Source organism: Electrophorus electricus, chromosome 10, assembly GCF_013358815.1.
Source record: "Electrophorus electricus isolate fEleEle1 chromosome 10, fEleEle1.pri, whole genome shotgun sequence".
Classification (NCBI taxonomy): domain Eukaryota; kingdom Metazoa; phylum Chordata; class Actinopteri; order Gymnotiformes; family Gymnotidae; genus Electrophorus; species Electrophorus electricus.
Window position 1 is genome coordinate 12452998 of NC_049544.1, and position 26183 is coordinate 12479180.

Here is a 26183-nt window from a genome sequence, read left to right on the forward strand (position 1 = left end):
ACTCATAATGTTTATTGAGCATGTAACCACAGGATCATCATGGGTTTTTTTATTTATTTTTTTTTTACTCTAATGGGGTTAAAACATAGCTTTGTGCTCCTTAAAACATCTTTTAAAGATTGCTGGCAAAATGCGTGTATTATCTGATGTAAGGCTCATGTAAACAAAAGGCTTTAAAAGTCCCAGCGGGGAAAGGAAACTAAGTTCTCTCATCATTGTTAATTGTTCATCCACTGTCTCGGTCTGTGTGTGTGTGTGTGTGTGTGTGTGTGTGTGTGTGTGTGTGTGTGTGTGAGAGAGAGAGAGAGGGAGTGGGTGAGTGACTGACGTCAAACAATGGTAAACAAAATGATGGAGGGTTCAAAGAAACCTATATTGACTATCCTCCTGCTTATTCTCTCATCACTACCTTTTTATTCCATTCACTGTGAGATGAGTTGCTCATCCCTCTCTCTCTCTCTCTCTTTCTCTCTCTCTCTCTCTCTCTCGCTTTCCCTTCTCTCTGTCTCTCCCGTACACATGCATGCAGTCACATGCCATATCAGATGTGCTTGTTCTTTAGGTTTTTTCCATCACCTCCCACCTCAAATATTTTTATATTTTTTTAATGAATAGCCAGTGTTTACTTGTAATGAGACAAGACAATAAAAATTAGAAGTCACTTTATAGTTCTGTTTAGAGACAAAGCTCTCGAAGTCTGCACAAATTCAGGATGCAATTCAGCTCGTATTGGCCTTGAAAATCAGGTGATGTGGTCAATTATTCATATTAGAACAAGGAAAGCCAGGAATGCAGGGTGATTAATCCCTACTAGAATAGAAACCCCTAATTTAGAAAACCTAGTCTTGAAAGTTACTTGGTGAACAAAGATCAAGTGTGTTCATTGTATTGCTTTGCCATGTTGCAGTGCTTCCTGGCCAAGACTGTCCAGAAGAAAATGACAAGTGTTCTCAGTTTATTTGACCAGTGTAACACAGGGAAGCTAGGCAGGATGCAGAAATGAGCCATATAAAACAAAGTGATGTTTGTTTACACACAACAAAAGACAATGTAGCACACAGGCTAATGTATAATTAAACAGACAACCAGCCACAACTACACAAGACTTTATATACATAAACTGTAATGACAAGTAGCAAAGAACAGCTGTGGTACATGGGGAGGGCATGGCCTTGCAGACGAACACACACGTCTTGGAGGAGGGGGCCATACTGTGACAACCAGTTGCAACTTTGATGTTGTAATTGGATATCCTTCATTTTGCATAAATAATTTCCTTGAGGTTAAAATGTAATCTTAGTTATTTTCCCATGCACTTTACCAATCCAAATCCACAAAACAAGTGCCATCAGAAGCATAAACACTCTTCAAGCTGGTTTGTAATAAAGTTGATTTTGTTTTTAGTGTGACTGGACTGCACTTGAAACAAATTTCTATATCTCACCAAAATTTGTACAACTTACAGCAAGCGAAATGTCTTTAGATTTAGGATGAATGACATCATAAGAATGATATGAATGGGAAACCTGGCACAAGATCTATTCCTAAATAGGTGTTATTTTCGAATGAGTTTGGTTGTGCTTTCTTATGAATTTGCAGTTGTGAGAACTTGTTGCTGTAAGCCCCTTTTTCAAGAATACATGTGTGTATACTGTTTACGAATGCAGTAATTAATCCTATTGTAAAAGTTATTTTCCCCTGCTCATGTATATAACCTGTTCATTTTACATAGCAGGGCATTTGACATTTAACTAGCCATCTGAATAGTCATTTTAGCAAGGAGGCTTAACCTGCCATGAAACTCCATTTTGCTGAATGCATTGTTGATATTCTCTAGTTATGGAAATCTCATGTGAGGTGTGGCAATTATGGAGTCTGTCTTCAAACTTGGATGCCACCTGTGTGACTGTTGTGACAGCTCACAGGTACAAACTCATTCATATGTTAAACTGAGTCCAGGAAAAGTTGGTCGTAAAGCATGAGCTTCCCTTTAGAACACGCGCAAAGCTCCTCGAAGAGTGCAGGCTTAGATTAGGAGCAGCAGGCTGAAATGGCGAGATAAGAGCTGTTTGCTTGAGGCTCTCCCTTGCTCTGGCCATTTGACAGACGGCTATGGATCAGCTTGAATAGAGTGAAAGCTACACTTTCGCTACCATTTACTGCTCAGCTGGAGAGACACTCTGGACTTTTTAAAGGTCCACTTGGACAAGAATAAGACATATGGAGAATGTGAGGTTAACCTATTATTTTATAGTTTAAAGTTCTCTGTGTTTATGCGGTTGTGTGAAGTCTTGTTTAACTTTCCCCACTGCCTATATTCCAATATATTTGCCCTTTATTCACATAATACCTACAAACTTACACCTCCTTTTTGAACTTGTGATACAGAACTCACTAAAGTACAGGCTTATGTAAAAAAAAAAAACAAAAAAAAAAACATTTAGCAAGTTTAATGAGGCATACAGAACTTGCTAGCCATTTTTGGGATTTATTGACGCCGATTTATCTACAAAGACCTACTTTATTACACAGAGATTTTCTGTTTGGCTTCAGCATGAGTTGGACAAGGAAAACAAAAAGGGTAAGATTAAATATTTTCTACTGATAATTTATTTTTGAAGATGTCATTGATCAGTTCTTTTTTTTGGGGTGGGTTTTTTTGGTTACAATACCTAACTAGCTAAATAAATAAGTTTTGAATTACTGTAGAGGCTGCTGACTAATCCATGATCCAAACTTTAATGAAATAATGATCCCCATAGTTACACAGTATGTCTTGTATGCATGTAGATGCTATAATTTGACCCAATATGATCAGTTTTGTTTGTTTTGTCTTCATGCTTGTGGAATAAGGGAACACTTCTCACATTCCTTATATTTTAACTAAACTGGCAGGAGCACCACGCTGTTCACACTTTTCAAAGCCCGGGTTACACCTATCTGAGCTGTAGCTTCATTTAACATTGCACAATTAGGAAAATTCCAAAAGAAATTTTATATTTTTTAATTCAGATTTATTTGTTGTACTTTGCACACCAACATTACTCACAAAGAGGGGATCCAGTCACTAAGAGGGGATCCAAACCCACATCCAATCTCTCTGTCAGTTCAAAATACAATCTGCCTTATCTAAATACTTTGTAGATGCTGTTTTCATGGACAAAGAAACAGAACTGTTCCTGAATATATTCTTCATTTATTTTTCAGCAGATGCAAACACAACACATGCTGTGTAGCTTCACAGATTTCTTTATGTGCACAAGAGGGAAAAAACAGCATACATTTCAACTATGCCTTGATAACTGTTAAGGGTCCAGATATGAATATTTTCTTGTCCCTTTGTTACCTGGAACACATTATCTATATCTGTCTTTCTATATCCAGATAAATAATTAAGTAATTTCCTTCCTTCCTGATGGTACAAGAGGTAAAGATTAGCAGTGTATAGGTATGTACTTCATTTGGAAGGAGGAACATGGCTTGCAGCCTCATGTACTGCTTCATAATCTTGAATGAAATGTAAGTGAGAATCACCCTTACGTATCCTGAACTGTCAGAGCAATAAAAAACATTTTTCAATCATAAATTGTTATGTACAGCTAGGCCGTTCTTGTCATAATTGAAATCAGAAGATCTGTTGTTTGAAATGCCTGAGCACATTTGACCCAGAAGTTCATGTTTTGTCACAGAAATGCCTTTTAAGTAGTTTCTATCAACAGAGGTTATAGTAATGTCATCAACAAGTACTATAAAGAATGCCAAAGTGCCTACTGAGTCTGTGTTTACAAAGCACTTCAAATACTTACATTCTGTGGTGTATATATGCTTTACATTATGATACATCACAGCATTTTCTGTTCTTTTCACCAAAGGTGAAGCCTTTGTAAGAAGTATGTATTTGTACAAATTTGTAAGCATTCTCTTTATTTCAGAATGTCTGTAATGTAACAGCAGCAATAAGACCAAGAAGAACATAATGTTAAAATATAATTCACCTGCAGTCAAATATTACAGTGACAAGAAAGTAATATTGGTGCTAATAGAACTTCCAATTGCAGCTTCAGCTGCATTTTCAGAACTGTCTTCATCATGTTCGGTCAAGCTCCCATGGTTGTTTTCACAAGAGTGTGTGGAATGGAAGGACACATGGAGCTCTAGTCAGGGAAGGTTCTCTGCCTGTTTGTGTGACGTCACTTCTCAAGTCTTTGTCAAGACCCCCTTCTTTTCATGATGAAATCTACAGGCTAAGTTTAGAATTGTTTCCCCATGACTGGTATTTTAGCAGTGTCATGTTAAAGGTGATGCGCACACATACACACACACATCTTTGAAACTTCTTTTCGATTATTTGCTGATTTGTATGCCTACATTTTATTATAGGCCTTGAGTACAGACTGGCTGTACAGACCAGTACATTCGCTTTTCTCATGTATTTCACAGAGCAATGCCTAAGAAGGCCACCTCGGGTTCGCTCCAGTCCATTAAAATTTAATGCAGTCATCCCCTCTCCTGATAAGCATAATCTCTCCCACGCAGGTGTGCTAAAGGGCACTCATGTATTCACCCCTCAAACTTACTAGGCCACTATCATTTGAGTGTATTAGTCAGAGGGAAGGATTAAAACTGAGCTGTTCGGTGCGTATTTATTGAGTTCTTGTGCAATTCAAATTGTTCAGAATGTAAAAGGTCACAAATGCTAATTGAGGACTGTTTTTATGACGACAGCAAGGATCAGCAAAGATCTTGTGAAAACACGTTTTGCCGTCTCCTGTTTTATAAAGTTCCACTCTGCCCAAGGGGTGTTAATGGAGTTCAAGTGTTTTGATGTTGGTAGGTAGGCTAGATAGAGAAAGCATAGGCCAGCTTGTGACAAAGTACATATGTCATGATGGTCAAGCCCTCTGATGATGATAGAAAGCTAGCTCATAGGGGTGGTATTGGCCTGACATTTAGCTTGTCATGGCTTCAGTATGAGCTTTGCAGAAAGCACAATGACTTCCCACACCCTAACATTTTTTAGCCCTTTGGATAAAGGCAGGTGGTCAATTATCTTTTTTTTCCACATGCATACCATGGTTATGAGAGGAGTTTATGTTCTTGAGCCATGAAAAACAGACTTCTGAAATGCCCCATCACTGGGAAAATTAGTGTTGCTATGGTATATGTCATTGTGCACATGGTGTTATCTCAGTGATGCAGTTCAACAGTGTCCTTTTCCTTAGTTACATATGAGCTGGATACATATATCCTCCTAAATCCAATTTACTTTTGATCCCAGTAGTATGATTAGCCAGGCAGAATCTACTACTCTTAACAAGGTATTCTGCCATAAACAAGTAATCATGTTGCACCAAAGTCCAATATAAAGATAGCTAGTGTGGTGAGACCTCACTCAGCCCTGAACAGGTTCACTGTGAGGGCTAATCCTGCAAATAGCCTCATCAGAAAATACTTCATGTAACTGGTAGTTAGGCTAGAGAATCTGCAGTACAGTTACTTTCAAGTTAAAAACATGAAGCAGTGACCTGGTCATGGGAATTGTCCCCTTTAATGTAGCACCCACAATAGCTGTGCACTGCATAGTGCTGCGTTACTATGACAATCAGACCTGGTCATACAAGTGATCACACAAGTAATCACTGCATGTTGCTTACCCAGTGGAGATCCAGTGGAGTCTCTTAAAATTGTCTTGTAAACAAACATAAATGCAGTCATAGGCATATGGTGCATTTTCTCAAAGCTTTATTCACTAAGTGGCAACATTAGAAATTAGAAAACCAACATTTGAAGGCAGTGTGTATGCACAATGTGTAGTGTATTGTGTATATAACATATGGATTATCACCACAGTATGTGTCTAGCAGTCAAAAACAAAAAGAGCCTTTTTTAGTTTCTCAGATTATCAGTAAAGCTTTGGTGAGTTTTTGAGCTGTTTGTGCTTTGCACTTTTTGTTCTGTTTAAGTGTTGGGGGGGAGTGTTGTGAAAGACTGAGTGCTCTTTTCTCTACAGTGTGCTCAGAGTATCCATTAAGAGTGTCAGGATGAAAGGAGTCCACTGGGTTATTATAACATTTGCCCAAAGAGACTGTGCCACTCTGAATCCATCTCTGCCAGAGAACAAGCCTTTAGACTGGTCAAGCAACCATGTTCAGGAAGACAGCCATCAGTCTGCCGTGATGGGAGAAGACACCTGCACTAACCCCCACAATGATATATCTACTTGAAAATAAAGTTAATGCAGTTATCCACAACATCAGCTTCATCTTCCAATGTGATCATGACACTTAAGCAGGTTTTGTGTGTATACTGTGCAAGATGTATATAAAAAAAATAATCCTTTGTTTTTAAACTGGCTTACAGTCTAACACAAAAATGATACTTTATGATGCATTACTTTATATTAGGCATTGTCATGCTGCCCTACTTCACCCAGCTGGACACCAATTGCCATCAAATTGTCTTGAACAATTTGAGTTAGGCTATCTGGTATTAATGCATCATCAGTAATTACTTGTGTAGTTAAATAGCCATGTCTTCTTCAAGGAATAATCCATAACATATTTACTGTAATAAATCATAATACGACCACGATATATCAACAGAGATCAAGGAAATATGATGATTTGACATCCAGGATTCCCCAAGTGCTATAGCCAGTGTGTTCTCCTTTGTCATTTCCATTCCGGTGTGGAATGTCTGTGTTTTGCCTGTGATCCCGGACACTGCCCAGTTCCCACTATCATTTTGACAGCCCTGGTTGCCACAGCGTGCTGCAGCTTTAAGCAAGCCAACGAACGGGATCAAGAGAGTTGGTATTATATTCTAGCCAAAAAAAAAAGCCTCCGCCTCTTTCTAAACAGCTCCATGAACAGAGACGTAGTACAATGTGAGTAAATATCGGCAAAGCATTTGAAAGTTGAAGACAGCTTAGAGCCGAGAGGACTTTAAAACGGATGCCAAGTTGACTTACCTAGCCAGCTCATTTCCACCTGAACAGGTAGCTAATCATTGAGCCTCAGCTAAGGTTTGCTAACCTTAACTAATTTATCATGACTGCTAGTGTTGTGAATTTAACGGTTTTCAACATTTCGTTACTCCCGTACTCTTTACTCAGTGTTTAACTGTTATCAAGAAAGAAATGTTTGAGACTGCCGGTGAAGTGATCCCGACTAGTGCTAACAGACATTAGCTATAACTGCTAATTTAACCGTTAACTGCTATAACTAACAAACGTCAGCTAGCTATATAACTGTAACTGCTATACGTTAACCTACGTCTATGGCTGTTTACCACCTCAGCCACAACCAGCGTGTCACGAATAGTCCCTCCCAGCTTCCATGTTCCATGTTTTCCCAGTCGTGTGTCTTTTAGCTCCATGCCGTAGTTTCGTTTTCTCCGCCCCTCGTTTCTAGTTAAGTTCATGTATTTAAACCCAGTTGTGTGCCCTGTGTTTTGGCTGGTCATTGTTTATTTGAGTGGTTGTGTTTCTGTGTTTGGTTTAATGTTTGAATGTCAGAATACCTGAAAGCCTGTATCTAAGTTTATACTCCGTGCCTTTGTGTTTCTCCTAGCCTTCGTGTTTGTTAGCCTCTGAGTTCTTTCTAGCGTCTTTTGTTATAGCCTGACTCCCCTGTTTGCCTTCGTGTGTTTTTGTTTGTTGGATCATGTATCCTCGAACGCTCCGTGTTTGCTCTATGACCCTGGACTATTCTGACTACAACTCTGGATCTGGAAATCTCGCTCTTCTCCGCACATGCGTCCGCCCCCTTACCGCTCACCGTTACACAGCGTGACAGAAACTACATGTTTGACTCCAGATTACGAATGCGATCACTCTTTACGTTGAACGAATCCCTTGACAGGAAAGATGCATAATTCACTCTGTCATCTGATGCTGCAACAAGGAAGAGCGCTAGGCTACTACTAGCTGTACTAACTAGCTGCTTCAAAACACGTGCGAAATGATTTATTGCTGGCTGCATTAGCTGTTAAACTGAGCTGTTAATGTGATCAGTTCCTGGGAAATATGAACTCCAACTCCAGAGTGTGTACTTTTGAAGCAGTAGATTACTTCGAGCTAACACTGACGGTTCTAAAAAAAACATGAGATGGTTTATAATTTTTAAAAAACAAAAACACATAAACATACATTGGCTGATGAACTGATTTATGGTTGTTGCAATGTCAGGATATCACAATATGTACTCACAAACACAGATGTGTGTTAGTACACAATATAAGTACGCAAAATGTATGTACTGTAGGATTAAGTAACATGAAGTGTATAACCTGTAAATAGCTCATTGTACTCAGGTGTTATAGACATTTAATATAATGCAGAACCTATTTTAGAGATATGAAATGCTTTTTAGAGGCTCACATGGTATTCTCCAATCCATGGGCACAGCTAAAGAATAAAAATGTATAACCCAATTCATATTAGAATGCAGCATGTTGCCCAACCTTTTGTAATGCATTGCACGTACGCTGCATGTGTGAAGATCAAAGAGTGTACTGACCTTTTGCTAAAACACTTAGGAAAATTAACTCTTCTTGTAGTAATGTGAAAAACTCCATTAGGCACAGAGCATGATCATTGTTGAGTGCACTTGAGCTGATATTCTCTGAGGGTAGGGAGCACTGTTGAACTTGGTGTTACCTGTCTGGAAGACGGTGCATACTCACATTGTGGAATATAGGGAATGCTAAGGTTTAACGCTGTCATATACTTTGCTCATCATCTTATGAATATTATATGAGAAAACAAATAATTTACTAATGTTCAATTTGGCACGCCAGCCTATCTGGAGTAGCCTGAGGACTGAGGGCCTGACGTGGGCCAATGTGGACAGGACAGAGGGGAGGAAGACAGGAATCATAACAATGACAGACACAGGGACAGGCACAACAGGAGACAAAGGGGCTGACACGGTAACAGTGACGGGGATAGGGACAGTAATGGGAACAGCTACATGTGAAAGGGGATCAAACAAGGAAGCAGGAAGGAGTGCAATGAGACTGGAAGAAAGACCAGCCAGTCCTCCAATCTCCAGTTGAGGTGAGGGCCAGTTAGTCCAGGAAGAGGTGCTTGCCATTGGCTTGGGTGGTGCCGGCATCTCCGCTTTTTTGGCAGACAAGCCTGAATGCATGTCAGATGATATGCCTGCCTTGGGATCAATTGCTGGTGATGCTTCCACCTTTCCTGATTTTGGCTGACGGGCAGGCACACAGGCTTTGGGGTCTTGTGTTCTGGGTAAGGAAACATCCCATAACAACTCAGGTGCCGCGGTGAAGCCTCTCCGAAGGACACATGGAAATGCTTGCAGGCTCTAGAGTGGCATGCTCTGGGTGTAGCTTTAGCCACTGGGGGCATCCTCATTGTCTGAGTCCCCTGACCCTGTTTCTGACCTGGAAGTAGGATCCTTATGGAGGTCCTCCTTCTTTCCTTTCTTCCCTTTCAATTTAGCTCACAACATCCCTTAATGGTGGGTGTTTCTTTAATGATGGGGAAGTGTGGCAGGATGTAGGAAGGAGCCTTGTTGCAGATGCACAGATGTTTATTATAACGTAATAAAAAAAAATGAAAGCTAAACACAAATAAGGATGCTGAATGTAAACAAGACAAAAATGTAACAAGCGATAAACAAGTCTAAAAGCATGAAAAGTGGCTAACAGCATCTTACATGAGATCAAACACAGTCAGAGACTAACAACTAAACAGGACTTTAAATACACATGTTAACATGGGAAGTGACAAGGGACTGGTGTGACACAGGGGAGGGGTGTAGCAACAAACACACACATACACACACAAACAGGACATCACTAAAACTTAGAGAAAAGTCTAGGAGGATGGGGCTGTGCTGTGGCATTTTTAAACACTAGTATTTATTCAGGTATTTATTACCTATTTGCTATGTATGTATTTTTTTTACAAAATAGCATCCTTTTTTAACATATTAGCTATTGACCACTACGTTACTGATGTGATGAAGGGTAGTGCTGAAGGATAGCATTATTTTTGTTTACTAAGTACACTACACCACAATTGAATGGGTAAGTCTTTGGTGACTTTCATGACTTTTGGGAATTAAAGTTGCATAGGCCAATGTGGCAGAGAGAGCAGACCCCAGGGACTGACCTCAGATCATCCCCAAGGCACATTGGGTGTCTGCCTACTGTCACAGCTGTCACTGAAGCGTTTACTGGGATAAGAGTCTCTGTGGCTTGTCTTATGGGGGGAATGGCAAGACAGGTGTCTGAGTGCTGCATCAAAATGGTTACTTATTGTCATTCACCATCTTGAGAAGCATGCTGAAGTGCCATTCAAGGGCTATTTCCTAACCTCAATTCTTCTAATTTATAGGGTGGTCCTTTGCTGTAGCAGCTTCCAAGGGTGTTTCCTGGGCAGTGATAAAAAGAGCATAAAATTTGAGTCATATGGTCTAATCAATGAGAGAAATAATAACATTGTCAGCTTTGGTTTGGCAACATGCCAGTCATGGAATGATATCATTACCTGCATACACTAGCAGAAGGAGAAATTTGTTTTTTTTTTCATTGATGGACTTGTAGTTTCAATTTTCTCTAAATCATCCTCTTGATTGGTTTGACCCTAGTATTTTGACATCTGAATAAAAATAAAAACTCACAGGTGACATGAGCAGGGAGCTGCTACAGGATGTGCAGATCTCCACAGAAAACTGTTCAGTCCAATCCCACAAGGTCTTCTGTTTTTTTTGGGTTTTTTTGAAGATAAGTATAAGTGAAGTGCTTTCCTTTCCCTGTTTGGCCTGGGGCTGATGGGAGCATCACTGAGCAGGGCTGCAAAGAATAGCATCTCCCTGGGAACCCTGTGCTCTGGTGCTTGCACGCACTTGTCTAATCCCAAGCTCCATGTGTATGAATGTGAACATTTGTTGTTGTTTTTTTGTTTAAAAATGACAGATATATGCCCCTTCCTTACACTTAGGATGACTTCACATGAAAGTGAGCAGTAACTGAGATGTACACAAGTATGGTGTCAGATCAGAGTACTAAGACTGGCTTGTGTAATAATCATGTTTTCATATGATTTTTTTTTTTATTTTCTAATATGCTAAACACTGATCTGGCTCCATTTCTCATGCAGCAGTCCCTGTTGTTCAGAATGGATGAAAGATACACCAGCAAATGCCAGTAGGTTATTAAAGAGAACAGTGAAAGATAAGATAGTCAATGCAAGTAGGTTATAAATGAGAATGCATTGTTTCTTGCTTAATGAATATTATGTCAGTATGACAAAGCACCAGTAGAGTTAAATGCCTACTATTTGTCTCTTGATGATTGGTAAAGCTTATTACAACGCATGGGGCTATTAAAATATCAAGTCAGTAATACAGTGATTCATTTAAAGGGTTAATTGAAAATGAAGCTGGAATCAATATTTACTACTAACTGGTATCATTTAATTTTGGCACTCTGTCTTATGTGGTGACGTGATGTATTCTGTGCACAGATTTAGCACTTGGAACGAAAACCTCATCACATCGAAGGTGTCAGCCTTCTGAGACAAATCTCCTTATATTCTCATCTTTCCAAATGTATAACTTCACTGATCCACAAAATCAATTCCACCGTCAGCAGTTTGTCCAGTTTTATATTTATTTACTGTGAAATATTTCATTAGCAATAATAATAATTACTTTAAACAGAATTAAATGCACTTATAAAGTTAAGCTAAATGTGTACTTACAAGCCGAAGTTTCTCTCATGCAGTTATTTATCATTTAAATCCATATTTGTTTTGTCTGTTTAGTGTGCATACATTGACGGGATGTCCCATAAGTCAGTCTGTCTGCCTGAGTACACCACCTAGTTTTGTGCAGTAAAACAGAGAGCAAAATGAAATCAGTATATGATATAATTCACTATGATAAATGATCAGAGTTTAGGGTGACACCATTTTAGGCTAGAGATTCATGAATCCCAGACTTATACAGCTGCATGCCTCCTCTAAAACTAGAAAAAACACATTTCATGTGAGCATACTGCATGAGATGATGCCTATACTACCATCCTTAGTGGTACATCTGCTGTGCTGCACTGGAACTGTAAGCTCCTGGTATTAGCAGAGATACTATGCTGTTTGGCAATAGCACAGTGGCCTGGAATCAGATTTCAGTTGGGGGTGCATGCTGCTTCCATGCTGATGTGGACTAATCTGATGCGGCTAAGGTTAATTCCGTGAACTGTGAATACAGGTGCATCTTAAAGTACATGACTAATGAAATTTCTGCTTACACTGGACAGCAGAGGTTTGAGCCAACAGAGGTATCACCATCATTAACTGGTAGTTTATTTATGTAACAGACTAAATGGAGTTTATTTCACTCACCTTTACAAAATTGCTCTTATCCTTATTTACTTGTTTTTGGCAGAGGCCATCTGCTTGGAGCTTGGGCTCAAATCACACAACCTGCATTGACCCAGTTTTTTTTGTTTAACTGATCTGAATAAAGATACTATAACTTTCTGGTAGATTCTGTATATTATGTATAAGACATAGGAGGAACCTAAATTTACATTTCTAATGAAAATGACATGTGCCAAACATTCCTCAATCCGAAAACATTGTAAACATTTATAACATTACAAAAAATGTCATTAGATTTTTTTTATTTTTTTTACCAGAGGTGGGTAATGGCAGTAGAACCCATGATAAATCCACTTTACAGCCCTCTAAGAAGAGCCATGTGAATCAGAACCTGCATTAGTGTTGCCATGGCAATGTGATATCATTAATAACCTTGCTAGAGTGGTAGAGCTATGAAAAAACAGGAAATGCTCCTATCGCTCTTCCGTGTCCAGACATTGGCATTGTCTCTCTCTTTGAATATGCTTTTAGAAGATGTTTTAAGAGAAACCTTGGTTATATTCCTTGTCTTTTCTGGAGTTTCATTCCTCTAACCTTCAGCATCTAAGCACTGTGTCAAAGACAAGAAGTAAGAAGTTTTCTGTATTGGAAAGTAAATTAAACTTTTCATTGCCATATCTGTGAAATACAGAAGCTTGAGAAAGTCCATTGCTTATCTGCACTGCAATTTGGTCATTCAAAGGAGTATTAACCCTGCTGTGACAAAACATTGTACAAAAATACAAACTCCTATTATTTTAATGTCAACCTCAAAATAAATATAAGCTCTTCACAGGAAAAAAAATCAGTCAAAAATCTTCTTTAAAAAAGTAAGTGTAATTTTTAAATTAAGGATTAAAAAGCCAACAGTCTACCAATACATCCAAACAAAACTGGCAACAAAATTACTGTTGCTTTTACTAACTACACAAGTTCTTGCAGGTTACCATCAAGGTTTTATATGACCTTTTATATGTCCACATATATCATGTTACTCTCATCTGCCATTAGATAAAGTGAGGATCTTTAAATTATAGTGCAGTCCATAAGTAGGACAGGGGCTCACCTTTTGTTGTTTTGGTTCTCTACTCTAGCTCTGCACCATTTTTTTTATTCACCACATCAAGTCTGCTAGTTCCCCTATTAGTCCCACATACACTACATGGACAACTACACATTACACATATAGGAGCTTTTATGACATCCCATTCTAAATCCATAGGCATTAGTTCCCCCTTTGTAGTTATAACAGCTTCCACTCTTTTTTGTGAAGGATTTATACAAGATTTTGGATTCTGTCTGTGGGAATTTTGGCCCATTAATCCAGAAGAGCATTTGTGAGGCCAGACACTGATGTTATATGAGAGGGCCTGGCTCGCAATCATTCTATTTCATCTCAAAGGTGTTTGATGGGGTTGAAGTCAGGGCTCTGTGCAGGCCAGTGAAGCTTGTGACTGTGCAGGCCAGGCAAGTTCTTCCACACCAAACTCAGCCAACCATGCCTTTATGGACCTTGCTTTGTGCACTGGGGAACGGTCATGATGGAAAAGAAAAGGGCCTTCCCCAAACTGTTCCCACAATGTTAGAAGCATACAATTGTCCAAAATGTCTTGGTATGCTGAAGTATTAAGATTTCTCTTCACTGGAACTAAGGGGCATAGGCAAACCCTTAAAAAAACAACCTCATAGCATTATGCCTCCTCCTCCAAACTTTACAGTTGGCACAATGCAGTCAGGCAGGTAATGTTCTCCTGGCATTTTCCAAACCCAGACTCCTCCATCAGACTGCCAGATAGAGATTTTTCACTCCACAGAACACATTTCCACTGTTCCAGAGTCCAGTGGCAGTGTGCTTTACGCCACTTTGTCTGATGCTTGATATTATGCTTGCATCACCACTCACAATATCAAGCATCAGACAAAGTGATGTAAAGCACTTAAAGCACTTAGTGAGCTCTTTACAACAACCAATTATTTCAAAGAAAGCAGTTTGTAAACTTTGTAAAGGCAGACTAGTTGGTCGATTTATACACCTGTGACTGAATGAAACACCTGAATTGTGTCCCTATACTTTTGTCCATATGTTGTAGCTATGATTCCATGTTTCACAAAGCAGTAAGTACTGGATCATGACCACATCCTTTTTTTCTCCACACTTTCCTTATTCTGTCCATCTGTAAGACCAACACTACTCTAAAGGCAAATTATGTAATTTTTTATGAAAGTGGAATTCTTGATCTTCTGTTCTTGAGGTAAACCAGTGGTTCACATCTAGTATTCTATCCTATAATGTCATTTTTGTGCTTTTTGATCTGTTCAACAGTTTATGTTTATGACAAAGTATTCTTGTGGTGCTTTGTTATCTGGATATAAGGTCATTTCAGTTCTTGCTTATTAACAATGTACTCAGCTGTTGATTTTGACACACCTAATGTTTTATGGCATTTTCTACTGGCAATAATACTTCTTTAGCATTGAGGCTTGGTCTTCATATAAAAAAACAGCAGCATGTTGTGAAAATGACATATCTACAATCAACTCTAATCAAAACCGTTTGTAAGGTATGAAACAGTGATACATTTATGGCATTTAGCTGATGCTTTTATCCAAAGTGACTAACAATTATGACTGAACACAACTCGAGCAATTGAGGGTTAAGAGCCTTGCTCAGGGGCCCAACAACTTGGTGGCAGTGGGGCTTGAACTGGCAACCTTCTGATTACTAGTCAAGTTCCTTAACCACTGCCCACAAAAATCTAATGGAATATTTGAACATCTTTGTTTTTAGTTAGAATACATTACATCTAATCTATACCTAAAGTTGGTATAAATAGGAGAATAATTTAAGAATAGAACTATGCAGAAGAGCTTTGGTGATTAAACAGGAGTAAGACATTTATAGTAATCCATACATTGTTGCATCTTTCCTTAAAGATTTGCTGTTTGAGTTATGAATTCCATATTTTAAGTGTGTGTATTCTTGTTCTTGTTTGTGTTATTAGTTGGAACAGACCATTTTGACAAGTTACTGCATAACTTATTTACTCCTCCAGTGCTTGTATGTGTTTGTGTTTGTGTGTGTGCATGTTTGTACCACTACTTTTTCAAATGAACATAGCTGTCACCAGTAAATGAGTTTGGTTAGAACTGAGCTAGATTACTTTTTTACTTACTGGACATTATTTCCTTGGCAAAAAGAAATGGTTGACAGGGTGAATGTGTAGATATTGAAGTCTAACAGGGTGCACTAATGGTCTTCTGTCCTGTTTCTAATGGGATTTGTAGCACAGTTGGCCAAGCTAGACAGATGATCAGTAGTCGTCTATGGACTCAGCAATAGCTAGCAGAGGCAACCACAGGTACAACACTCTGAGGGTGTTTTGACGGAGAACTTCCCCCAACTACCTCCACCCCGGCAGGTGACAGCAGAAGTGCCCAGCAGGCAAGGTCTTTCGCCAGTGAACAGGGACTTTGCTGCAGCAGGGGTTTATTAGATGGTGATATTTTCAATATATTTGTGTTTCCTAAACGGAAATTTGTACACCTTAAAATGGTGTATTCTGTATATCCTCCAGACATATCATGGCATTTTGTGCCAAAAGCTACAGCCCCACAACAAGAGAAGTGCAATTCCATACATCATAAGACATATCCCCAGGCTGGAACAAGCATAGCAGTGTGCTCCACAGTATGATCCTAGTATGCCACAAGGTTAATGGAGAGTGGAAACTACTGTTATCGAAAGGCACACTTTTAGCTGTATTGAGTTAAAAGCAATCTCAGCACACTTTGTTCTGGAGAAAACAGGTAACATGGCATAACAGCTGATGCTTTGTTATTTGTAATAGGCTGTATATGGGAAGATATTGATCTTGTCTAGTTGAAAGGGAAAAAATAGCACCTTTAGCCTAAGGACAGGGTCCTGGCTGGTGTTATGATCATTGTACTGATAAGCATGTAGTATAATGACCTTTAGGTGACCCAAGACAAGAGCAGACCAGGTCACTCTCCTCTCCCAATACTACTAGAACTCATTCAATACTGCTGTTCCTGTTTACCAGGCTAAGAATACAGCCTTTGAAAATAAATGGGTGAGGCACATTTTTAGACCAACCACTTACCAATGATGAGAGAGAGAGAGAGAGAGAGAGAGAGAGAGAGAGAGAGAGAGAGAGAGAGAGAGAAAGAGAGAGAGAAAATAAATATGAGCAAAACGCAAGGAGGCTGTAAAATTTAAATAATCTCAGGGTGAAACAGTGATAAGGAAGTTTCTCTAATGTCATGGAACATTACATTGATGATAGTGAATACTAATAAAATGTAAAATTGTATTGCACAGAACACCCAGGGCAGGAAAGTGGCCGCCAGCATATTGGTAGTCTTTTTTCTCCACAGCATCACAGAAAGAGCTAAAGATCAGACATTAAAGCTTCGTTCTTTCTGCTTTCTGCCTTGTGAACCCTTAGATATACTTTTACTGTGCATTTTACTCTCCAATTCTTTATTTATTTACTCACTGGTTTTTATGTGCTTATGGATGTATTGATTTTATGTTGTAATTCTTTATCTGTCTTTACCACTGCACGAAATAAGTTCCTTACGGAAAATAAAATATTTGAACAATTAGCCATCGTGTGCATAGAGTGCAAAAGCCTAGTTTGTCATGTAGGTAGATGAAAAATTACAAAGTAACCTCCATCCTGATTAGGTGTTCAACATGGGGCAGTTGGGCCAGTGGCATTTGAATGTAATAAGGAGCAGAACTAGAAAATTAAATGGAACAGTGATTAAATGGAAGGTTATGAAAACAAAGTTTATTTCACAAATGACACACTTGGCCATGTTGCAGTTTAAATAAACAACTAAATGCAAAATGGACAAAATAAAAGATTATAATGAATTACTTACAAACCTTTACATACAGTTTTAGTGCCAAACTGGGAAAATATGCTTTTTTAATTATGGAATGTAAGACCTTTTTTCAATAGTCTATTAAAATAAATGTAGTTTCTGACTTTGCTTTTGTCCATTATTTCTCTGTGAAGGGATTCAACTAGAAAGGGTCTACAGTGTATATCCATTCTTTACACTGTATCTCGCATTGTTGCAGGTAGCAGTGGCTTAATCCTACAGTTGAATCCAAATATGACTGTGGTCACTCACAGTTGTATTCCCAAATGCAATGGTTTGTTTAACAGTAATGATGCCAAGCCAAACATTAGCGGTACAGTTCAGAAGGACTAATGAGCACATTAACTGTAGAATTTCTTAGGTTTTCTCAGCCAAGTAAACACTTCCACTGCAGAGCAGCAAAGGGCTGCGTCATTCTCTGCTTTCCATTTAGACTGCCAGTCTGCAGCAGCCCCACTTGTCTTTTTGGCAGAACAGCACACAATTAACTGCATCTGGCACATCCTACATTATGTAAATGTCTTATGCGCAAATGAAATCACAGTTCAACAAGTCCATGGTGCTGTACCATGTGGCCAGATTCAAAACTCTTGTGCAAAAATGAATCATGTATACAAACCAAACCTTTGATCAAACAATGTACATAGACAGGATTTTGCTTCTTCTATATGTATGTATATATAGTGAGAATGTTGTTAAGTGATGTGGCCCCCCTGCACCACAGAGCCTCAGAGCGATACCCCACCTCCCCACCTGCCATCCCTGGTAGTTGATTTATGCATCATTAAGTTTTTGTTATTTGAGTTATGAATCTCCACATGCTCAAAATAAAATGGATGATATTTTACTTGCACAGCTGTCTCCAATGTGCTAAACAGTGGAAAACCATAATTTTAATAAGGTAAAACACAACTAACAGACCAATCACAGCTGTTGAAATTTATGGCACGAACTAGATAAGCATTTCATTCTTGATCGATATTATTTGTCATTGGCTCACCTAGGTTACATGTCATAAAAAAAAACAACTTGCATTCGCCGTGGCATGTGATATCATAGCTTGCAGATCGTTCGCCCCGTCCTCTAAATGCTAGTCAGAGTTCATATTGACCTCGGGAACACTGAAAATGCCAAAATGAAAAACGTCTTACTTTTCTGAGTGGTCAGCATAACATCTTTTCATTTCAAAGAGCAGAAAAGGTTAATTTGATAGTTTCTGTACAGTATGCAGATGTGATGAAAGGACTCTACTGAACGGCATACTGATACAGATTAACACCTGTAAGATACAGGTCCAACATCACTACCATCGGTTTTAGTACTACTCGGTCACCCCTAAATGACAAAAATATCTGCTGCTTTGCAAAAGTGGATCATGCAGTGAAGCACCATCACTAATTAGTTTTTTTTTCATCTCTAACATGTTAAACTCTAATAACCTATATAATTTATTGTTTTCATAATGCATGTTGCGTGGTACGATGTCCTTTTTGGGGTCATGAAAGTGGACATCCTGTCAGGTGAAAAATGCAGTGTTTACGTATCCAACCACAGTTATATGTTTGTGCCTGCCTTTAAGGAAATTTCAGTTCTCCCAACAAAACGGATTTAAATTAAATGTCTTGTCAAATGTCAATCATTTCCACTTCCGCGACAAGGAAACTAACGTTAGCTAGGAGCGATTTAGCAAGCTATGGCGTGGATAGTTCGTTAGCGAGCTACTCTAGTTAAGCTAGTTGTGTCTTGCTGATTAACTAGTTATCCTTAAATACGTTAAAACATTTAGCTACGTGGCAAAGGAACTGGCAAATATACATCTGCAGATATTGCAGATTTATATGACAACACAGGTTATCTCTTTGAATGAGACAGGTATGGAAATAAACGAAAATCCGTGTAACTAAGATAGCTGGCAATGTAATCATACTATAAGTTATTTAGCTAGTGAGTTAGCTAACCTAGGTTAGTTACGTAGCGCTTGCTAGTAACTAACGTTACTGGCTAGCTATATAGCTATAGGTTGTAGATGGACTTGTGATGCTAAAGTTGGAATTCTCGTCTTTTTACTGTCAAACAGAATGAAACTTTCACAGAATGAAGCCTTACTGATGCTATCCAAGGCTTGATAATCTGTCTTTAGTGAACTGTGCAGAGCAAACTAACATGAATGCTTACCATATGCCCATTGTTTCGTTTGGTTCTTCACAATATTTTTACATTTACATTTTACGGCATTTAGCAGACACTCTTATCCAGAGTGACTTACAAAAGTGCTTTGCCATTTACTTATAGAATACATCCTAGCCAGTAGAGTAGGTTAGAGTCCAATATACCAATTAACTTGAATACTGTTGGAATACAGGGATCAATGTTGATGCCTAGTGCAAAATACACAAACTCTATCCTAGATAACAATAGGTGCAATAACCAAGTACTAGAGTTTGTTAGTCAACAAGGGAGCAGTCAGAATCAGTGTAATAAACAATACCCTACAATATGTACTAGTTTCAGTTAGTCAGCATAGGGTCAGGCTCAGTCATTTAAATATTCTACAAATAGATGGGTCTTCAGTCTGCGTTTTAAGACTGTGAGGGACTCTGCTGTCTGTAAAGTAAGCAGAGGTTTGTTCCACCATCTAGGAGCCAGGACAGAGAATAGTCTTGATGCTTGTCTTCCATGATACTTGAAGTATACTCAAGCCAAGCCATACTTGAGGTTCGAAGTACTCGAGGTATGGATCTGGCTTTTACCATTGACATTAGATATGGATGGGCTGGTCCATTTTTGCTTTGTAGGCAAACATCAAGGTTTTAAATCTGATGCATGCAGTTACTGGAAGCCAGTGATGGGAACACAGCAATGGAGTGACAAGTGAACTTCAGAAGATTGAAAACTAGTCATGCTGCTGCATTCTGGACAAGTTGGAGAGGTCTGGTGGCTCTTAAAGGAAGATCGGCAAGTAGCGATTTGCAGTAATCTATCTTTGAAATTACATGAGACTGCATAAGCACCTGGGTAGCTTCTTACAAGAGAAAGGGCCAAATCAGATCAGATTTGAAACATGAGTTGAGAATGACAGCTGGTTGTCTAAAGTTATGCCCAGGCTACAAACAGCCTCAGATGGTGATACCAGCGAGTTCTTGAAACTGAGATGATGGTAAGGGTTGGGACTTCCTGGGATGTACAGTTTTACTGGGGTTGAGCTTCAAGTGGTGGTCTGTCATCCATGACACAATGTCAGTCAAGCATGCTGAGAAACGTCTGGAGACCTGCCTGTCGGAGGGTGGAAAAAAGAAGTAACTGGATGACATCAGCATAACAGTGGTAGGAGAAGCCATGAGAAGATCTTAAATCCCCAAGACTACAAGTATACAAAGACAAGAGGGCCTAATACTGAGCCCTGTGGAACACCGTTGGAGAGTCTACATGGTTTGGATGTGGATCCTCTCCATGTTATCCGGTAGGCCCGTCCCTCCAGATAAGACTGAAACCATCTCCATGCAGAGCCAGTCACACCAAAGTTGGAGAGAATGTTGTGGTTTACTGTGTCAAAGCCTACCAAAATGTCCAGAAGAATTGAGACAGGTGATACTTTGGCAACTTTAGCAGCATGAAGTTTCTCAGTGACTGCTATGAGGGCTATTTCTGTTGAATGTGCCGGTTTGTAGCCAGACTGATTGGGAATATGCAGTCGGTTCTGGGTGAGGAAAAGAGATAATTGATTGTAAACTGCGCATTCAAGGTATTATACCTGCAGAACTGATGAAGTATCAGCTGTACCTGGAGTAGAACATGGGCTGGGGTATGCAAACATTAGGGCCATAAATATTATTCTGTTAAGACTGTTAAACAACACTCTAGGATTTTTAGAATTGGTCCATTTTACCACCCTGTTTTGCTTATGCAGGATTTACATGTGAAAGAGGTGACAACAGAGTTTTAGGTTCATGGAATGTCACAGTATGTAGGTTCAATATCCCAAACAACTGTGCCTAGGTAAACAGTTTTCCATGCTGTGGCACCTTTAAGCATTTCAGTTGCTGCCTTTGTTTGAGATGTCCTGCACTGATCTCTTGCACCAACAGCACAATAGCTGTTTGGGTAAATTGTCATGCCAGTGGCTCTGGATCAGATGAAATACCTGACTTGAATTACCACAAACCATTGCATTTCAGTTGCTCTGAGTAGTCTATAGTAGAAATATAATGCTGTTTATAGGTCTTTAATATGGTCTAATGGTTTCTGATATATAATCCTGTTTAATTCTAATTTAGATTTGTCTTAACAATGATGTTAAGACAGTCTGATGGATGTAAAACAAATTAATCCCATGGATATCCTTTGTAATTTTGTGTGAATATCTTTATTACTTTGCTAAATCTTATTTTCTCCTGATTATCTGTACCAGTTCGAGCTGACTTTTTACATGGTGAGTTAGATAACTATCATATTGTCATGGTGCGTCAGGCACCCAGCCAGAGGGACACGTACACTACCCCTCCCCCACACCTTCCCCCATTCCCAGTACCCTGATTATTGATCACCTGCACCTGCGCCTTGTTTACCTTTTTGTTTCTCCCTCTATTTAAGCCCCCAGGACCGCTCGTGCAGTGCTGTGTATTGCTCATTGCGCCCTGTGCCTGTGCTCAAGTCAGACACACTGAGTATTACCAATGTTCTACTGCATCCCTGCTACACTTTGGGTTTTTTTGCAACTAGTGCTATTCCTTTCTGTTTTTGCCAGCTCACTGATGTGCTCTTTGTTCCCGTTTTGCTCCTATGGTGAATATAGAGACTTCAAATATGCACTTGTGTCTCGCTCGCTCGCTCCCTCTCTCCCTCTCTCCTTCTCTCCCTCTGTCACACACACATTCAGTGGGAATGTGTTCATTACCTGTGTATAAAGTAGAGCCATCCCTTTTTCACTGTGATAGTGGCAAGATGTTTTTAAGGATGTGAGACAGGTATGCAATTCACTCTCAAAGGGAAATATATGCGGAAAGCAAAAGGAATGTAAAACTATTCCGTTACAAAAATATACACAGTGTAAAGATATATTCACCAAATTGCAAAACATAAATTTATAAAATGAAATACATAGGCATAGCCCATAAAGACTTTGGTTAACAGTCTCTTATAACACACATCTGCTTGTTTGTTATGTAAATTCAAGGGCTGTAAAGGTTCACCTTGAGGATATCTTATCAAAAAGGCGTCTAGGTAATTTTAGCTTCTGACACTTGCAGAATATTTTCATATTCCTTCTTTACTCAAAATCTAGCATTGTAGCGTTTTCAGAATGCTATCTCATGGCCATATTAACAGAAAGCACATACCTTTCACATGTCATGTTGGGATGACAAATCTTCCCAATAACCATTTCCATTCTTACAGAACAGGCTCCTTTTAAGCTATTTGCATCCCAGCAATATATGATTCTTCTAACATGCCTAAATAATACAAAAGAGGGCAAAGTGGTACATATAGTTGTGCATATGGTGAAACTGAACATGACAGGCTCATTAAGATATACTGGAATGAAACTCTCATTTCAGACATTTAAAAATAAACAATGTCTGAAGTCAGTGGGTGATAAAACATAAAGGAATTTGCTTTCAGCCTCTTTCATATCACAGAGCAAACAAAGGTTCTCACTCTCAAGTATATTATTAAAGGACTTGTTTTTATTGTATATTAATCTATTATTTTTCCTTCCCCCATAAAAAAAAAATTCATATTTATTCACATAGATAAATTATTTGGAGTTGAAGTTCCCCATATAATCCTGGGAAAATGCAAGTATTAATTATACTATAACATGATCCCAGGATTGCAAATTTGTACAATTGGATATATAGGAATTCTTAACAAATGGTTATGGTTAGGGCTTGTGTTAGCTATGGCATTTGTACCTTTTCTTATCATCAGTTTGTACATAATCTAATAACATCCCTTTTGCTCGTATTGTCTATTCCACATTTTCAATGTGATCACACTAGTAATGCAATGAAAATATTTTGATAACTTTGGTGCAGTGAAATTCTATTCTTGAATGTAGTATTTCCACTGAACTGTTTTAGGTTTTCTGGATAAGGCAGTTGGAGGAGAGGTCAGAGAGCAGTTGGCCATGAAAACCTGCAGCTGTGACACCTGACACCTGGAGCTATCTCATCTAAAACCCCTTTGCCAGTGTGCTCCTCTCCCTGATTCTGCCAGAGAATGGACCATCTTCCAAACTGTTTGTTTTAGGGCAGATGCATGTGTAAATGAACTCTTGAATGTATGAAATTATTATGATATGATCATATTGTGAGTCTGCATCATTTGACAGATTCCAACAGTTCTACTAACACAGAAAACACCAGCTCCAGAAAACACGATAAAAAATTGGGTATTTAGAATAAAAGATTTCATTTTGAGAACAGATTTGCACAGATCAGTAACCATTTAAATTAAAATGAAACTGAGTCTGCGATCTCAGCAGGCATTCTCATGTACTGAAAAATAATAATCAAACATAAATATTGAAAACATATTTGTGCAGTCACACTTTATCTATTTATAAACATCATGTCCTAAGAATAGACATTCTTCACAGTCATGATTAATGAGCAATGCCTCCATGAATCTTCTTCCTAAATAATGCAGTCTTTTTGTAGCATGGTTCTGGCCTAAATAACATACTTTTGTTGCAGATCAGTACAGGGATAGAGCATTTTATCAGAGGCTTCTTTCTGACATTGGCTTGGTCAGGTAAGGTCTTTGCTAGCCTATCATTCTTGTTCCAGTTGAATTATTCTATTCTGGTGGGTGATCCCTAGTTCACAAGGAACCCTCTAGCTAGATCTGCTGTAGCCAAAATAGGATGGTTGCCCAGCAACATTTGTGGATTTGTGATATGACATAGCAGCTTTTGAGTTCATTTTGTTCAAAGTGGAAAATGACTGAGTTTAACTATTAATCTGAGTCTCACCTCAGGCTATTCACACCTGGTAAGTCTCCCATCCTATGTAATGGGTATGCTGTATGCTGGGAGCCATAGTTCACTGTGTGTAAATTCAATGGCCATGGTTAGCCGCAATGAGATCTATATGTGGTGCTTGGCTCTTACTGGGCTGGTACTATTCCTCTAAGCATGCTGTCCTCTTTCAAAGGCTATACAAGCCCACCATAATACAGCTCTATATGCATGCTCACTTTGTAGGCCTGGCTTTTTTTGCATGTTTCTTTTGCATTTTTTTCAAGAAGAATGCCATCTGAACATTTCCCAGGCCCTTTCACAATAAGATAATTCACTGTTTGGATTAATTTACTGCATTGTGCTTATGTCTCCTTTATTATTGTCAATCTATAATTTTCTAATTATTTCCTCCATCTATTTAGTTTTTTTTTAAGGTGTCTTTGCCATTTTGTGTTTAAACTGGAATGAGGATGAAAATGAAGTTACATTGCTAATACATTAGCCTTGAGCTGTTATATGCTGGGTACATAACCTAAAAGGTCATTGAACATCCATATGTCACTTTTCACATTACTGTCACAGAATTTGGGGCAAAAGTAAAAATAAATCCCCGTAGTGTAATGCAGGAAGCCAGACAGCCCAAAATCCCAGAAGATGTGTCTTTTTTTATGAACTCATTCGCATGAGTCACTCAAGGATAGCACTTTCCCATTGCCTGCTCCCTGATTACATGGTCTGTCATGCTTTTTGTTTTTGTCCTTTGGTTACACTGTGGCTAATGTAGATAGAAAGAAAAACAGACTGTAATTTTGTGCATTTGGACATGCTGATTGGACATGTTTGCCCTGTGGGTTTGATCACACAAATGAAGGTATATCAGTCCTAGCTATGCAGTCCAAAAGAGGGCTTGTTCTATGTAACATGCTGCATCTACTCCTGTGAATTTTTTTTTTCAAAATCCTTTTCTAAATTGGTCATGTAGTATAAACTGTTCAGTCTATCAGTTGATGCTAATAGCAGCAAGTGCATATCCTACGTGTACATCCCTTATTCAGCTCCTAGCACATTCTCAAATTTGTTCAGTCATAAAAGTGCAACTTTTCATCTTTTCCTCTAGCAGAAATTGCATTAATATCACTCAGACATTTTACTTAGTCTTGTTGTTACAGTAGTCTCATAGTATTGCTGTGGTTTGGCAGTGTCTGAGTACTTGAAACGGTCATCACCATCTTTTTTAATGCCTCTTTAACATCACACATGCTTGCAATGATTCATGTAATTTTAAATGAAAGTTTATGAAGAAAATTTTCAAACAGCTCCACAGATCCGTGGGCAGTCAGAATTTCAAATAGACAATGCAACCATTTCACCAAGTCCAGGTCATTGTAAACAATCACACGTATGTTATTTTATACTGTATTTAATTGTATGCACTTAAATATGTCAGTATTAGAAATACAAAAATTCAGTCATGTTTGGCATGGATTTCTGGAAGAGCATCACTCATTGGCTGTTGTGTTACCTAGGTTATGAGTTAGAAATTAGGCAGCACAAACATAGCAGTTGAATTGAGGTACCCAGAGCTGCCCCCTGAATCCAATCAAGATAAGAGTAGGGAGAATATTAGTTAAAGACGTTATTGGTTATTATGTTTAGAGGTATGTACATTGATACAGTTCTTAGATTACCTGGTTTTTTTTTCTTCATTAGTGTGGTCTTAAAGATGGACTCTACTTTAAACTGTACTGCCATACATTGAGTAGACTGTGCTTAAGTCTCTTTCTGTTATAATGTAATTAACTTCTACTCAGAAGGTAGGAATGACTTGAATGATAACTTGGAGGGCTTTGAATGCCTAATTCTTTTTCTCTTTGTGTGTGTGTGTGTGTGTGTGTGTGTGTGTGTGTGTGTGTGTGT

At 38.7% G+C, this 26183-nt stretch overlaps 1 protein-coding gene across 8 annotated transcripts in view; it reads left to right on the forward strand.

Moving 5' to 3' along the window:
• The first annotated feature begins 2113 nt into the window (after positions 1-2113).
• Positions 2114-26183, forward strand: part of LOC113586269 (transmembrane protein 74) — a 34014-nt gene continuing 9944 nt past the window's right edge. For 3 of the 8 annotated variants that reach the window (XR_003411594.2, XR_003411597.2, XM_027024272.2), the window contains exons 1-2: positions 2114-2229; positions 2533-2581. The gene's annotated coding sequence lies outside the window, so the exon portion shown is untranslated. Of the gene's footprint in view, positions 2230-2532; positions 2582-3207; positions 3552-6010; positions 6147-6922; positions 6998-23385; positions 23979-26183 lie in introns of those variants that run through there. The other 5 variants (XR_003411593.2, XR_003411595.2, XR_003411596.2 and 2 more) reach the window with 5 other exon arrangements.